Source organism: Pseudorca crassidens, chromosome 1 (assembly GCF_039906515.1).
Source record: "Pseudorca crassidens isolate mPseCra1 chromosome 1, mPseCra1.hap1, whole genome shotgun sequence".
Taxonomy (NCBI): Eukaryota; Metazoa; Chordata; class Mammalia; order Artiodactyla; family Delphinidae; genus Pseudorca; species Pseudorca crassidens.
The window spans coordinates 20,437,644-20,452,582 of NC_090296.1; the positions used below are offsets into that span (position 1 = coordinate 20,437,644).

General features: G+C 33.3%; 1 pseudogene; it reads left to right on the forward strand.

Moving 5' to 3' along the window:
• The first annotated feature begins 12,271 nt into the window (after nucleotides 1-12,271).
• Nucleotides 12,272-12,635, forward strand: LOC137224511 (large ribosomal subunit protein eL33 pseudogene; annotated as a pseudogene).
• The last annotated feature ends 2,304 nt before the right edge of the window (nucleotides 12,636-14,939 follow it).

Consider the following 14,939-nt stretch of genomic DNA (forward strand, 5'->3'; position numbering starts at 1 on the left):
ACTATAAAGATCTGTATTTAACTATTTATCCGTTATCTGAACTTAGAAAAAAAAATACTTAAACTCCCCATATTTCAACTTATCAGCTAATGAAACATAGGCAACAATACTTGGATCACAGATTATCGTGAGGATCAAATGTTGTAAAGTATAGAAAAGTTTCTGGAATTCTTCTTGTAAAATTAATTATTAGTTCCTGAATATGTTTCTCTCTTTCAATTGTTTAACATAGATTTTTTGCAACCGAAGATGTGGTAAAATAAGGTAAAGACTGAAAAGGGAAAAAGAAAGAAAAGAAAGGAAAGAAAGGGAAGGAGGGAGAAGGGAGAGAGACAGAGAATGAGAGAAAGAGAAAGAATGAAAGGAAGAAAGGAAATTAATGAATGAAATAGCACACTGTCAGTGAGCTAGCAACTAATAGTGCCTGACATGTAATAGGTGCAAACTACATATATTAAGCACTAGAAAGAGAGAAACCATGTCTTGCTTAAACAGTCTTAGAACTAAACTCATTGTGTCCCCTCAGAGATACTTCACCATCTGTGAAGTGCCTGTCTCCAGAGTCCTAACTCTGCAGGGTCCCTTCTCTGAGCTCCCGAGGTACCAGTTAGGCAGCTCCCCTCTTTAGAGGTTTGTCTCAGTTCTGAGAAATCCCTCCTTGATGCTTCTAGATTTTCATATCTTCACCTTATTCTCTTTCATCCCATCACTACTCTAGTGAGGGAGGCAGGAGTGGAGAGATGTGTTGCTTCCTGCAAGTACTATCTGCATTATCCCAATTTTCCTTTTTTTGTGTGTTTTGTTTTGTTTTTTTCATGTCACCAAGATGTTTTAATGAATGTCTTATCTTAGATTCTCTCTGTTGAAATACATAGTACAATTCCTATTTTTCTGACTGAACCTTAACTTATACCCTAACTCATCAGCCTAAAGTATCTTTACCTGAGAGGGTGGCAATAGTTGCTTCAATGCCTTTCAAGCCACTGGTCTCTCTCCTTTCCCAACAAGTCTCCAGAGGCTGCCACTGATCTCTTGGAAATGCATTTCTATCCATATTACTCAATGTCTTTAATGCCTTCTGTGGAACATCAAGGCCATGTCAATGTTTCTTTGCCTTCTTTTAGCATATAACTCTAACTTGGACTCAGCAATTTTTATTTTCTGTGAAGGGCCACATTGTAAATATTTGATGCTTTGATGACCATGTGAGTAGTCCATCTCAACTACTTACCTCTGCTTTTATAATAAGAAAGCAGCCGTAGACACTACTAAAAGAATGGGTGAGGCACATTCCAATAAAAACTGGTGGCAGGCTGGATTTGGCCAGCGCAGTGTAGTCATCTGACCCCTGCTCTAACAAAAGTGTAAAAGAATATTCAGTTCCTTTAACATGCTATTCTACTTCATACTTCTGGTTTTATTCACAGACCTAATCCTCTAAAATAAATAATTATAATAAATAAAATATTCTTTTTTTTCCGTTTGTTTGGCTGGTGAACAAAACATCTTTTAGAAAATCATCAAAGACCCATTTAAAGAATTACCTCTGAAATGAATGCTTGTTACCATACATTTTATGGGAGGGGTCTTCATCAGTATGTTTTTTATTCTCCAGTTTTACCTTGTAATTACCTCTTTTAATGCATATATTAATTTATTGGCTATATGCATATCACTTCCCTTTTCAGGGATGTAAGTTCCTTTAGGGAACTTAAATTCAGCTTTTACCATGGGCTTTTGGAAACTGTTTTGTTTGTGGAAGGATTGAATGTATACATGAATGAATAAAATATGCATCATGCCTTTCCGGAAGCGTGTTCTTCCTGCTTTGCATTTTTGGAGGAAAAGTTGTTTCCACTTGAGACTCAGGCAACAAAAGACAAAAACAAAAATACTTACCTGTGATTACCTCTTTTTTTTGCTAGATAATCTTTACTAAATTTTGAAGCTGCAGGGTGCCTCATTAAGACAGACAACCAATTTATCACCAAGATTTTGAGAGAAGAAATAATGAAGATAATCTGAAAGCATTTTCTTTTTAATACAGACTCGCTATTTCAAAATAAAGAGCTGATTAAAAAAAGGACCCTTAAAACCGATGGAGGGCTTCCCTGGTGGCGCAGTGGTTGAGAGTCCGCCTGCCAATGCAGGGGACGCGGGTTCGTGCCCAGGTCCGGGAAGATCCCACATGCCCCGGAGCAGCTGGGCCCGTGAGCCATGGCCACTGAGCCTGTGCATCAGGAGCCTGTGCTCCGCAACAGGAGAGGCCACAGCAGTGCAAGGCCCGTGTACCGCAAAACAACAACAAAAAACAAAACAACAACAAAAAAAAAAACAATGGAGACGATACGGTAACATATTATCTTCATCACATTAAGATCCCAACTTTAAGGCTATCTTTTTAAAAGGAAAATGCTGCCAATAGGATGTTTACCCTTTATTAATAGTGTTTTCTGCCTGCATCCAATAATTCCATCATAAGTTTCTCTACTTTATTCCTATGTTGCCAAAAATTTCTGTGACTATATTTACTCATTGATTTGGGGACAGTAAATAGTGTCATCACTAACAAATTAAAAACAAAACTAAACTGAAACTAAGATCACCTTATACCATTAGCATAGTTTATAATACCCAATCTTGCATTGTCTTTAGTGATGAAATAGCTCATATTTTCCTTTGGCCTTTTCTCTGCCAGATGTATCAACCTCAAATATCATGCTGGTGCTTTTCACTGCAGTTAGGTCATAGCTGTCATTAGCAAAGAAATCCTGGGGAAAAAGTAAAACATATCAGGGGAAAACTAAAAAAGTAACCAAAAACTCTGTCAAAATATTCAGGTTTGTAACAGGTAGTAGTTCTTATGAAAACAGATTCCAGGATCGAAAAAAAAAAAAGTCAAACACTGAATGACTAGTCTGAATATTGCAAAGTGAACCAAAAAGCCACAGATGTTTCCAGGTTTATGTCTGAAAATCTGGAAAGGTGAATGATTTATATATTTTCATTTTTATGATGGGGAGAGTGAAGTGAATTGTTCTGTAACTAACAAGTCATGAGATGTTGGAACATATGTTGAAAAGCTCAGTGACTTGAATGCTGAAATTGGCTACTCTGCTTTGTCTTCACAGCTAAACATATTTTATTTCTAGTTCAGAGATTTCTGCTGCTTTAATACAATTTTTATTATTTTTTGGAGAAAATGGAGAGCTGACAGATAACTTTGACTACTTTAAGCATAGAGGAGAAATTTAGCAATTGTTCTTAGTTGAAAAGATTAGGCATGCAGAAAAAATTGTCAATAATATATTATTAAAAATATGTTTTTGGAAAATCTATATAAAGTACTTCTAAGGAAAGGCAAATAGAATACAATGAAGATTCTTCACATTTTCCTCTTTTCTGTATCCATAGTCTACAATCTTAATAAAATTCTTAAACTCACATTCCTGACAATTGCTATATCAGAATATTATTTTAATGTATTCATTGTGAATCATGTTATTGACAAATAAGTATTGTTGAACTTTATAATCATTAAAATGATTAATATTCCTTTGAATTTGTTTCAAAAGGTGCTTCTATTAATTTAATACATTCATCTAAATTTTAGAATTGCTTTTTCCTACTTTTCTTTTTCATAGTTTTCCTTCCTTGTCTCTTTCCCTCAGACCCAAGATACAACAAAATGGGTCCACTACTTACACGATCACTGCACAGTTCTTTCAGACACACCTGAAAATGTATCATTTATAAGACAGCCTTTGAAATGAGTAATAACCCTAACCTTAACATTCGGCTTAATATTTACAGAAGAAAATTCATGAGCAAATATACAGTAGTTATTTGGTATGGTTAATTTTACAGAAGCTTAATGTTCTCAGTAGGGGATATGCAAATATGCAGAAATCTACCAGGAGTCTGTCTTCAGTCTCTCCTCACTAAATGCTATTCCTAATTTTAAATACAATGTATTAAATTCCCACTTGTCCTAGTGAGAGTCCAGTTATGAGATATAAATCACACTAGTTATTTTAACAGAAGAAATTAATATAAATAATTTGCAGACTAGATATAAAGCTGTTAACTAGGTAACTCAAAGGGCAAATCAAAAGCATGAAGGTATCAGGGAAGTAGCAATTGCAGTAAGAAGTTCCCTACTTGGACCTAAAATTCCAAATGCTTCATAAATGGAAAATTGTCAACAATCTTTAGCTCACTTTGTAATGGTTCTACCCTTTCTAAAAGGTAGCTTATCCAGAGATCTCTAACATCTTTAGATATAAATATATATTAAATTTATCCAGATTTTTTCTAGTGGATGTAGCAGAGGCATTAGCCTACTATGATCTATTACATTCTAGAAATGGAAGTCTCTGAAATATATTTTATTAAATTGACAATGTTACTTAATATGCTTAGGCTAAGTCAGTTATAATTACTTTAACATTGTTGTAGTACTTATCAAGTGAAATCACACTTTTAGGCAATTTTGAATACTCCGACCTAGCTTTCCATATATGGAACTAGGTTTTCTTTTAAAAACCATATTTTTCAAAACAGATATTTGGTAGAATAGATATGTCCATGTATAAGATTCTAGATATAGATACTAGATCAATAGATAGATCTCTGATATACATTTATATATTAACTAACAATGTTATTATAGTAAAATAAGATATGGATTTTAAACTATTCCTGTATAGACTACTGTGCTGTGAACCAGATTTCAAACATTACTTTTCAACAACAAACAACACATTTTATAAGGTATAAAACTGACAGTAGAAATATATTATCATATATAAAAACTCATTAAATTCTGTGATCTTGACTCAAAAACATCAAACATTAAGAACTATGTAAAACTGTTGATTCATCTGTGATATGATAGGATATCGTATATCACTTTGAGGAAAGTGTTTTTTTTTTTTTCTCTGAAACTCTCCTAATTTTGTCTCTTAGCATACAGCAAGTATATTTACCAAAATAGTTTGATATTTGTATATTAAATATGTTTCTGGTCACATATACCTATATTAACTCTCTGTTTTTCATTCCATACATTTTTTCTAGTCTCCAAAACAATGTATATAACTGACAAAAATATACCTGTATTTCGATATCTCAAAGGCATGTAAAATGCAGCAATTTCAAAATCATACTCTCTCCTTTAGCTTGATCTACTTAAAATACTCCATTTTTCACAGGATAAAGGCAGAAATTCATAGTATGTCATATAATGCTTCTGTCAGCTGATTCTTGATGATCTTCCCCCGCCTCATCACCCATCACCCATTCTTTTGTGTTATCCACACTGACAGTTTTTCAAGTGTACCTTATTATGGCTGACTCAAAGGCTCTGCACTTTCTAGTTCATCTGTCTGGATTGTCACCATGCCCACACACACACCATTTCCCTAGTTCATCATGTTTCCATAGAGATGCTTTTCTGTCTCCAAAGGATAGGGCCTGTCTCTTTGTTAAGTGCTAATTTGATATAGCCAGGTACACATTGCACTTTGTAAAAATAGTTTTTTGATTTTTTAAACCTTCATCTGTTTCCTCCATTAAGCTGAACTTTTTTGTGAAAGTAGGTACACTATTTTTGTTTTGCTGTTATTGTTATTTTTTTTTTTACCATTGTCTAGAACAATGCCTGACACATCATAGACACTCAATGGACATTTGTTGAAGGAAGGAACAAAGGGAGGGAAGAAGGGAGGGAGAGAGGGAGGGAGGGAAGAATGGATTAATGAATTACCAATGAACTTTTTTATTACTGGAAAACATCCCAAATTTGGAATCGGATTAAAATAATTTCAAACTCAGCCTCCAATATGAAGAAACTGTAACTTGAAATGTTGTGTCATATTTTTTTTTTATCTATAATGAGTAAAGTGCAATGTTCCAATGAACATTAAATGAAATAGTATATGTAAAGAATGGATGGCAAGCCATATTCTAGTTAGACATTCTGAAAAAAAGTAAAATTCCTCTCCCCTTAAATAACAATAAAATAACTAAATTTGTGTTAGTTTTCTGAATGTTTCACAATGTCCAAATGTTTGCCATCTGTAACACAAATACTTTTTATTAAAGAACTGTTTTATTCAGATAAAATTCACATAACCTCACAATTTTCCTATTTAAAGTGTACAACTCCATGGTTTTTAGTGTATTCAGAGTTGTTCAACCATCACCACAATCAGTTTTAGAACATTCTCATTACCCGCCCTCCCCACAAAAAAAATACTCATTAGCAGTCACTCCCTGTCTCCTCTCTACCCACCTTTTGCAAGCCACTAATCTACTCTCTATCACTATAGATCTGCCTACTTGGACATTTCAAACAAATGCAACCATACCACATATGGTCTTTTGTGACTAGCTTTTTCCACTTAGCATAATGTTTTTTAAAGTTTATCCATGTTGTAGCAAGTGTCAATATTTCATTTCTTTTTATTGCCAAATAATATTTTATTGTATGAGAATGTAAAATGATGCAGCTGCTTTGGAAAACAGTCTAGTACTTCCTCAAAAGTTTAAACATAGAGTAACTATTTGACTCAGCAATTCCACTCCTAGGTATATACCCAAGAGAAATAAAAACATGTATCCACACAAAAACTTGAACATGAATGTTCACAGCAGCATATTTATAATAGAAAAAAATTAGAAACATCCCAAATGTCCATCAACTGATGAATGGATAGAAAATATGGTATATTCATACAAATACTTCTGATATATATTCATAGTTTTGCCATCAGATTTCCTAACATGTTGTAAATCTTAAAAATTTGGAAATATGATTTGATCTACAAATGTAAATCTCATTTTTAAAATCCCAATAAGGAAATGAACTGTTTCAAGGTGGATTACATTAATGTAACATACTTGAAGTTTCTTAAAATATGTGTCATTAAAGGAAAAACAATATAACATTTAACAATTACAACATATTTATATATTGTTATAGACTAAATGTTTGTGTCCCCTCAAAATTCATGTTGGAACTTAATACCCAATGTGATGACATTTGAAGGTGGAACCTTTGGAAGGTGATTAGGTCATGAGGGTGGAGCCCTCAAAAATGGGATTAGCACCCTTGCAAAAGAGATCTCAAAGACTCCCGCTTCACCATAGGAGCACACAGAAAGAAGATGGCAGTCTATGAATCAGTGAGCCAGCCCTCAGCAGACACTGAATGTGCCAGTACCTTGATTTTGGACTTCTTATCCTCTAGAACTGTGAAAAACAAGTTTCTGTTGTTAATAAGCTAATCAGTCTTTGGTATTCTGTTATATCAACCCAAATAGACTGAGATATATATTTCTCCAAGATACATAAATGAATTTTAACTATTTACCTTCACATGCACATATATGTCTGCTTCTACACAGGTCATACAACTACATTTTCTGTAAACAAAACTTATATCAGTAAGAACTGTACTTAGATATTGATCATAGATATCATTTGCTGATGAGTAAAAACATCTTTTATAAATACTTTCTCATATATATCTTTTAAAAATATTTATCAATAAAATATTTTAAAATATGAGGTAATTCTTCTTATAGTTTATATATACATATATAAGTATAGATATACTTATAGAAAGGTAGATATCAAAATTAATATCTATTTATATATTTCCTCTTCTAGGGCAGCCCTGCTTAAGACAAAATGTACTTAGAATGTTGCGATTTCTCTCTATAAAGTAGATTATGTATATTGTTATTAAAACTTTGGTCCATCACACTATAAAGATCATTTTAGATTGAATAAAGAAATTTTACAATTTTTTTAGAGATTTTTCATAGCAAGTTATTTATATGAAAAGAGCAATTATAAAATCAGTCCTTAAAAAGCTAAAATATGCTTCATAAGAATATCCAATTCCACCTTCACATTTAATCTAATTAGTACGTTTAGATTTTTTTGTCTGATTTTGAATGCAGTGTCCTATATTAGCAGAATGTTCTCTTTTGTAATAATCATGGTCAGGCGACAAAATTGCTATGCTGTTAATGAATGGCAAATGGGACTGTCAAGGATCCCAATAAAACTTCTTTTTCCTTTTCCCTATAAAACTGATCAAATAATTGGTGTACCAGAATGAACTATGTGAAGATGTGTGTATATTCAGGTGCTCAGAGACCCATAAATAGTCACTGCTCTGTAATCATAACTGAAGCTCTAAGAGTCTATGGAGACTGACTGGGGCATTGTATAACTGGTAAAGTAGGGTATATATTTCCTCACTTGGACTCCTGAAGTCTGTTCAATACATCTGCAGAAAACTTTTTACTATCTCATCCATATCACCATTCTTTTCTTTTTATTTTCTATAGACATATTTAAGAATATTATGGAAATTAGAAAAAATAATAATAAAAATACTTTCCCTCCTTTTTGTTTCTATATCATCTTTGTCTCTATGTAGGTATACTTTATATTACTTAAGATATCAGTGGATGTATTATTTAGAATTACAGTTATTTGTGTAGAAGATGTCTGTCCATTTCCCCATGGATCCTGTTACCATTTTCATGCACACTGGGTCCCTATCTACTTTTAGTACCAATGGTAACAACTGTGTATCTCTTTGTTAGAAGACTGGCCTCAAACTTTCAGAGTACATATTTCCTGAATGTATGTAAATATGGAAAAGCTTTTATATTACATCCCTTCCACAAGCATTCCTTAACAAGTATCTGATTAAGGTGGGGATATAAATACCCAGCTCTATTGCCCTTAATCAGGATCACCTGGACATATGATCTACACTTTTCTCCAGAGTTCCCCTCCAGGGTTGAGCCAAAATTACCCACCATGTGTCTTTGTGGGATATCACATACTTTGCTGACCTTCTTGGTTTTATTTTCCTACTTTCTTCCCAGGTTTTCCTGTGAACTCTTCTTAACAAATCACTCCCAAATCTTGCTTTTAGAAATTGCTTCTGAGGAAACTAATCTAAAATAAGGCCATGAGTAACAACAACAAAAAAAAACTATGTAAAACAACTTTTAGTGGAGGTGGTTCACAAAAGGTTTCTGGATCAGAATTTGTCAACAGTGGAAACTAAGGCAGATTTTAGTGGAACCTAAGGCAGACAGAGTGAAGCAGCCACCATTACTCTCAACATCACAATAGTCAAATGTGATGATGAACAAATTTAAAGATGTCTGGTAAGTTGCTGCCTGATAGCAATCTCCTCTGCTCCTCTTCTAGCTCTTATTTCTAACTACCAGCCCAGTTGACCACAGCAAACCTAGGACCACCTCCAGGAGCTGGACTGTAAACTGTAGAAGTGGTAGCTACAGAAGGTCAGTGGCTTCCTATAGACCTTCCCATGGGTTTCCCTTTTCCACTTTGGTACCTGAGAGAGACTGGCTTCTCTGACTGACTTCTTAGTGTCTCCTTCTCTGATCCATCGGTTCTTTCTACCTTCACTTCTGCAAATCTCACAATTGTGCCAGATCTAATTGTTCCTTGGGTTCTTTATCTATAATATTCATTGTGACTTATACATAGTGACAAACACTTAATGGTCAACACATAAATATTTGATGAATATGTGGATGGTTATTTCACTGAAAGAGATCATTTACTAAGTGACTGGGAAATTATATCTCTCAAATATTAAGTTTTTCACTGATAGAATTAAGTTCAGCCATAAGCTGTGAAGTTATTTCACTAAACTTATGGATCCTTATGGTGTTTAGAATTCAAAGCAATTATTTTGTGAATTTATAAAAGAAACAAAAGGAAGACATAGGAATAGAATATCCACATCCCCAGTTGATACTTTAAAATTGATCAAGTGCTAAATGTACCAACCATTGCCTGTTTAATTGGGGCATAGATAAATGTGTTCAAAGAAAACATGATTCAGTATCTCTGCAAATAAACTGGACCATATTGAACTTTCTTTTTTCTTGATAACAAAATAAAGACATTTCTAAATAAACATCAGGAAACATTAAGTAAGTAATTTATGGTCAAAAATGTGAAATTTTATACATTGCATCTCAAAACTAAGCCTTGAAAAATAGCAGTGTTTAGGTGCTGCATGTGTGCAGAAAGATGCATAGTATCACTTGTTTTATTCAACACTACAATGAAGAAATTTAATAGGAGTCACTAGGAATTATGTCAGTTAAGTAGCGATGTTGTTTAACCATGGGAAAGGGAAAATAAATAATGAGACTTGAATTCTAAGATTTATTACATATGTAAGAAAACTTTCAATGCAATAAAAACTCATGAAAATTAATATTTTCAAGCTAAATTATTACAGAAAATTATTTATATGTCACTTGTTAATGCTGCTCTCATTATTCACTCTCAAGGTGTTGAATAAATTTTAGCAGAAGCATGAATGTTATCTTCAATTCAAGTTAGGCTTTATTCTGCTATTTCAAAAACTATTCCAAACTGACACTTTTTTCTCCTACTCCGCTCTTCCCCCAATAATGTTATTTCTATTTTTGGTGGGGGAGGAAAATGAACTATGATGTGATTACATTATAAAATATAAGTAATCTATAGGAAATAAGGATTACTTGAGTTAAGCAATGTTTAATAACATTTTTCACACTAAGTAAATTATGGAAAATGCCAGCTCTAGTATCTATTAGCTGCATGATCCTACCTCCATTTCTCATTTCTGAGATGTGTTTCCATAGCTGTAAAAAGAGAGAAGCTAACCACCAAGTCTACTTTATGGAATACACTTGAAGTTCAGTAGAATTAATGAATGTACAAATGTGCATTGAAAACCTTAAGATAGTGCATGGCTGAAAAAACAAACAAAAAATACTGTGAATTACATAGAGTATGTATTTTAATTAGGTCTTCTTTGAAGCACATCTCAAAATTACTTTTATAGCAACATCGAGACTGGTGTTTGACCAAACAGTTGCTTAACCATGGCCCAGTTGACATATAAGATTAGCCATCAGAGTAAGCCTTAAATGAACAGAAGATATTTGCCACAGTATGAAAAGGTATGTATATTATTAACTTGAAGAATCTATTCAAAAATAAAAGCTTTCTCACACAGAAAAGGAAAATTCAAATGGTCATTCAACATAAGGAAACGTACGTGTCGCCAATGTTGCAGGCTAATAAAAACATAAATACAAACAAAAAACCAAAATTCTTATTTAAAAATGATAGACATATTTTGATAACAGTTTGGTGGCTTCTTAAAAAACTAAACATACTCTTACCACATGATCCAGCATTTGCGCACCTTGGTATTTACCCAAAGGAGTCAAAAACTTATGTCTATACAAAAACCTACACAGTGATATTTATGGCAGCTTTATTCATAATTGCCAACATTTGCAAGCAATCAAGATGTCCTTCAGTAGGTGAATGGATAAATAAACCGTGGCACATCCGACAATGGAATACTCAGCACTAAATAGAAGTGTGCTATCTATTCATGTAAAGATGTGGACGGACTTTAAATGAATAAGTATTACTAAGTGAAAAAAGCCAATCTGAAAAGGCACATACTGTGTGAGTCTGACTATAAGAACTTCTGGAAAAAGCAAAACTAAGGAGGCAGTAAAAACACAGTCAGTGGTTGCCAGGGTTGGAGTAGGGGGAAGGGTGAATACGGCAGAGCATAGAAGAGTGTTAAGACAATAAAAATACTCTCTGTATAAAACTAGAATTATGGACGGATGTCATTACACATTTGTCCAAACCCATAGAATGTATGAAACTGAGAGTGAACTCTTATGTAAACTATGGACTTTGGGCGATTAAGGTGTGTCAGTGTAGGTTCATCTATTGTAACAAAAATACCTCTCTGGTAGTGGGTGTTGATAGACAGGGACAATATGGGAAATCTCTGTACCTTTGTCTTAATTTTGCTATGAACCTAAAACTACTCTAAAAAATCTTTAAAAAAGTGACAGATATTGTCCTTTGTAAAAAGTGTACTGCAGGAATTAAGATGGGTGAAACTGTCACCCAGGGATTAGGGAACATCAACCAGTCTATTTATATCTCAAAATTAGATATTTTTTGTAATGCATGGGTATTATCTATGATCCCTTCCATGAATGGTCTTGTGATCAATGAAGTGGAGAGACCTCAGGATAACCCAACTGGCAGAGCAGACCTCTGGACACTTAGGGGAGAAGTTGGAAACTGTAGCAAAGCTAAATTTTTGAGAAATTTTAAAAGACAATATGGAGCTATTTGGAGCCTGTGGGGTTCTGCTGGGAACAAGACTTCTAAAATGACAAATATGTCTGAAAGGCTGTTGTCCAAGGCCATTTTTGTCGGCTATAAGCAGGGTCTCTGGAACCAGAGGAAGCACACAGCTCTTCTTAAAACTGAAGGTATTTATACTAGAGATGAAACTGACTTCTATCTAGGCAAGAGATACGTTTATGTGTACAAAGAATAGCACAGTAACTCCTGGTGGAAAACCTAACAAAACCAGAATAATCTGGGGAAAGGTAACTCACGCTCATGGAAACAGTGGCATGGTTTGTGCAAACTTCTGAAGCAACCTTCCTGCTAAGTCCATTGGACACAGAATCTGTGTGATGCTGTACCCTTCAAGGATTTAAACTTATTGAAAAGTACATAAATAAAAGTGTAGTTTGGTAAAAAAAAAAAAAAACAAAGAGGCAATTTGGAAATATTACTACTCACATATATTTTAAAAAGTTCACAATATCTATCCAATGAAAACATATAGAATTTATAAAGAACTCAGGCTGATTTTTCATGATATGAAAACAGTAAGAATCAATTTGTCAATTGACACTTTAACTTTTAGAATACGGGACAAGTAATACTGTCTCCTATATAAAGGCATCCACACTCTTGAACACTAGCACTCAAATAAATATAAATTTAAATTACATTTCCTTAAGAAATTAGGAAAATACAAGTTTCTAAACTACATTATTTGCATTAGTCCTCACATTTTGCATTTTAAACTTAAAAGGCTAAGATGTGAGAGGGAGTTTCTTTCATAGTGCTGTTAGAACTCTACTAAGGAAGAAATGGAAGAAGGAAAAAGGGAAATTGAATTTGACCTTGAGATTTTTCATATTTTTCAAAGTAAAGGATATATTTATGAAATTTGTGAAATTACTCTAAAGCTTTTCTCGCTTTTGGAATTAAAATATAATTTGTGTCACATGTGTCAATTCTTTATCAGCAAATTTGGAACTTATTATCTCTACTCTTAAAGATTTAGTATTAAAAGAAGATTCATGTCTGAAAACTGTGGCTACTGTTTTACGTATTAAATGTGCCAGTATCAGAACTGGAGAGTGAAGTAAATGGAAAACGCCAGTTTCTAGCCAGGAAATTAAAATAAAAGAAGAAAAAAAGTAGCACCAGCATGTAAACCCTTAAATCAGTGCTGTCGGGAATGTGACAGAACACTTTACTCTCTCCTTGGGGCTTTGGTTTGCAGATGCATTTGTGTCAGAAGGTTTCACTTAAGGAAAGAAGTGAAGCTGGAGCACAAATCAAAAAACAAAGGGTTCAGTTTAACAGCTAGAGTTTGAATGAATGAGAAAAGTTCTGGTCTACCTTTTATTAGATTCATCACTTAGTTATGATTTCTCTTTATCTGAGGGGTCATGTTTAACCCTCTGGACATTTTTAAACTATATTCTTTAAAATATAACTAAAAAATCCTGTTTCAATCATGATGAAAAAAAATATATTTCTCCAGAATCCACTTAATGCGGTTAAGCACAATCTCCCGTTAAAAGTTCCAAAATCAAAATTTAATGAAATTGACATACTTTTAGAGATATCTTCCAAATCACTTTGCCTTTATCATATCAGAAAGGCATTTACCTCCACATATTATGTGTGTATATTATATATATATATATATATATGCATGTATATGTATATAAAATTCAAGACCAACAAGCTATAGGGTTTAAGGGGGATTTGAAATTTTTAGAACTTAGGGTAGTCACGAAACCTTGCCAGAAACTCAAAATAGTGAATATAGTTTATGATCACAGTGAAACACACTACAATTCACTTAAAATGGAAGGAATTCCAATGCTCTGCCACAGAGGGAACAGAATTCAATACACACAAAAAAACACACCCAAACTATCTCACATTTAATAACAAGAAGTCAGTTTGGAAATGTTTCACTGTGGTAGTTTTGACCCCTTGGCCACAAGTTTCTCCATTTCTGTATTCATAACTTACTTTCCTTCACAATTTCTACACTCATCTTCCTTTTTTCTTCGCTTGCCAGGTACCATTATCTTTTTCCCCTACATTCCTAACATTTTTGTTCTGAAGATTGGTTTCTTGTTTACTTTGCCTAGGCTACACATTCCAGCAAAAAGTATCAAAATGTAGTGGCAAACACACTCTAAAAAAATTCTATTTATAAAGGGATATTTTTATTCTCTTATCTTTCTCTTTTATTTTAACATGTTTTTCTTCTTATTTTACTGGGTCATAGAATTTAAAATACATAGGATATTTGCCCAAGAGATATTTGTTGGGCAATCATATATCTATAATCATATTTTGTGGATATATATATATATATATATATATCAACAAAATTCCTTTGACAGAGGAGAGGATTTGAGAAAGTATGAGTACATGAAGTAAATCTTTTTCTTTGAAAAGGCTCCCACTTTAATTTACAAAATTATCTCCTCCTTCTGGGTTAGATAAATAAATCTCATGCTCAAAATATTTTTTTAAAAAAGTCAGTTTCATATATTTAAAAACTATCACTGGCTTTAGCCTATGAAAATAATGAAAAATTCTATCTCTTTATCTAGAGAAGTATTTATTCAACATTCCAACATTTGCCAAAAAAAAAAAAAAAAAAAAAAAAAAAAACTTCTGGAAAAGCTTTGTGAGGGATACAGAAGGAAGATCTACTACATATGTGA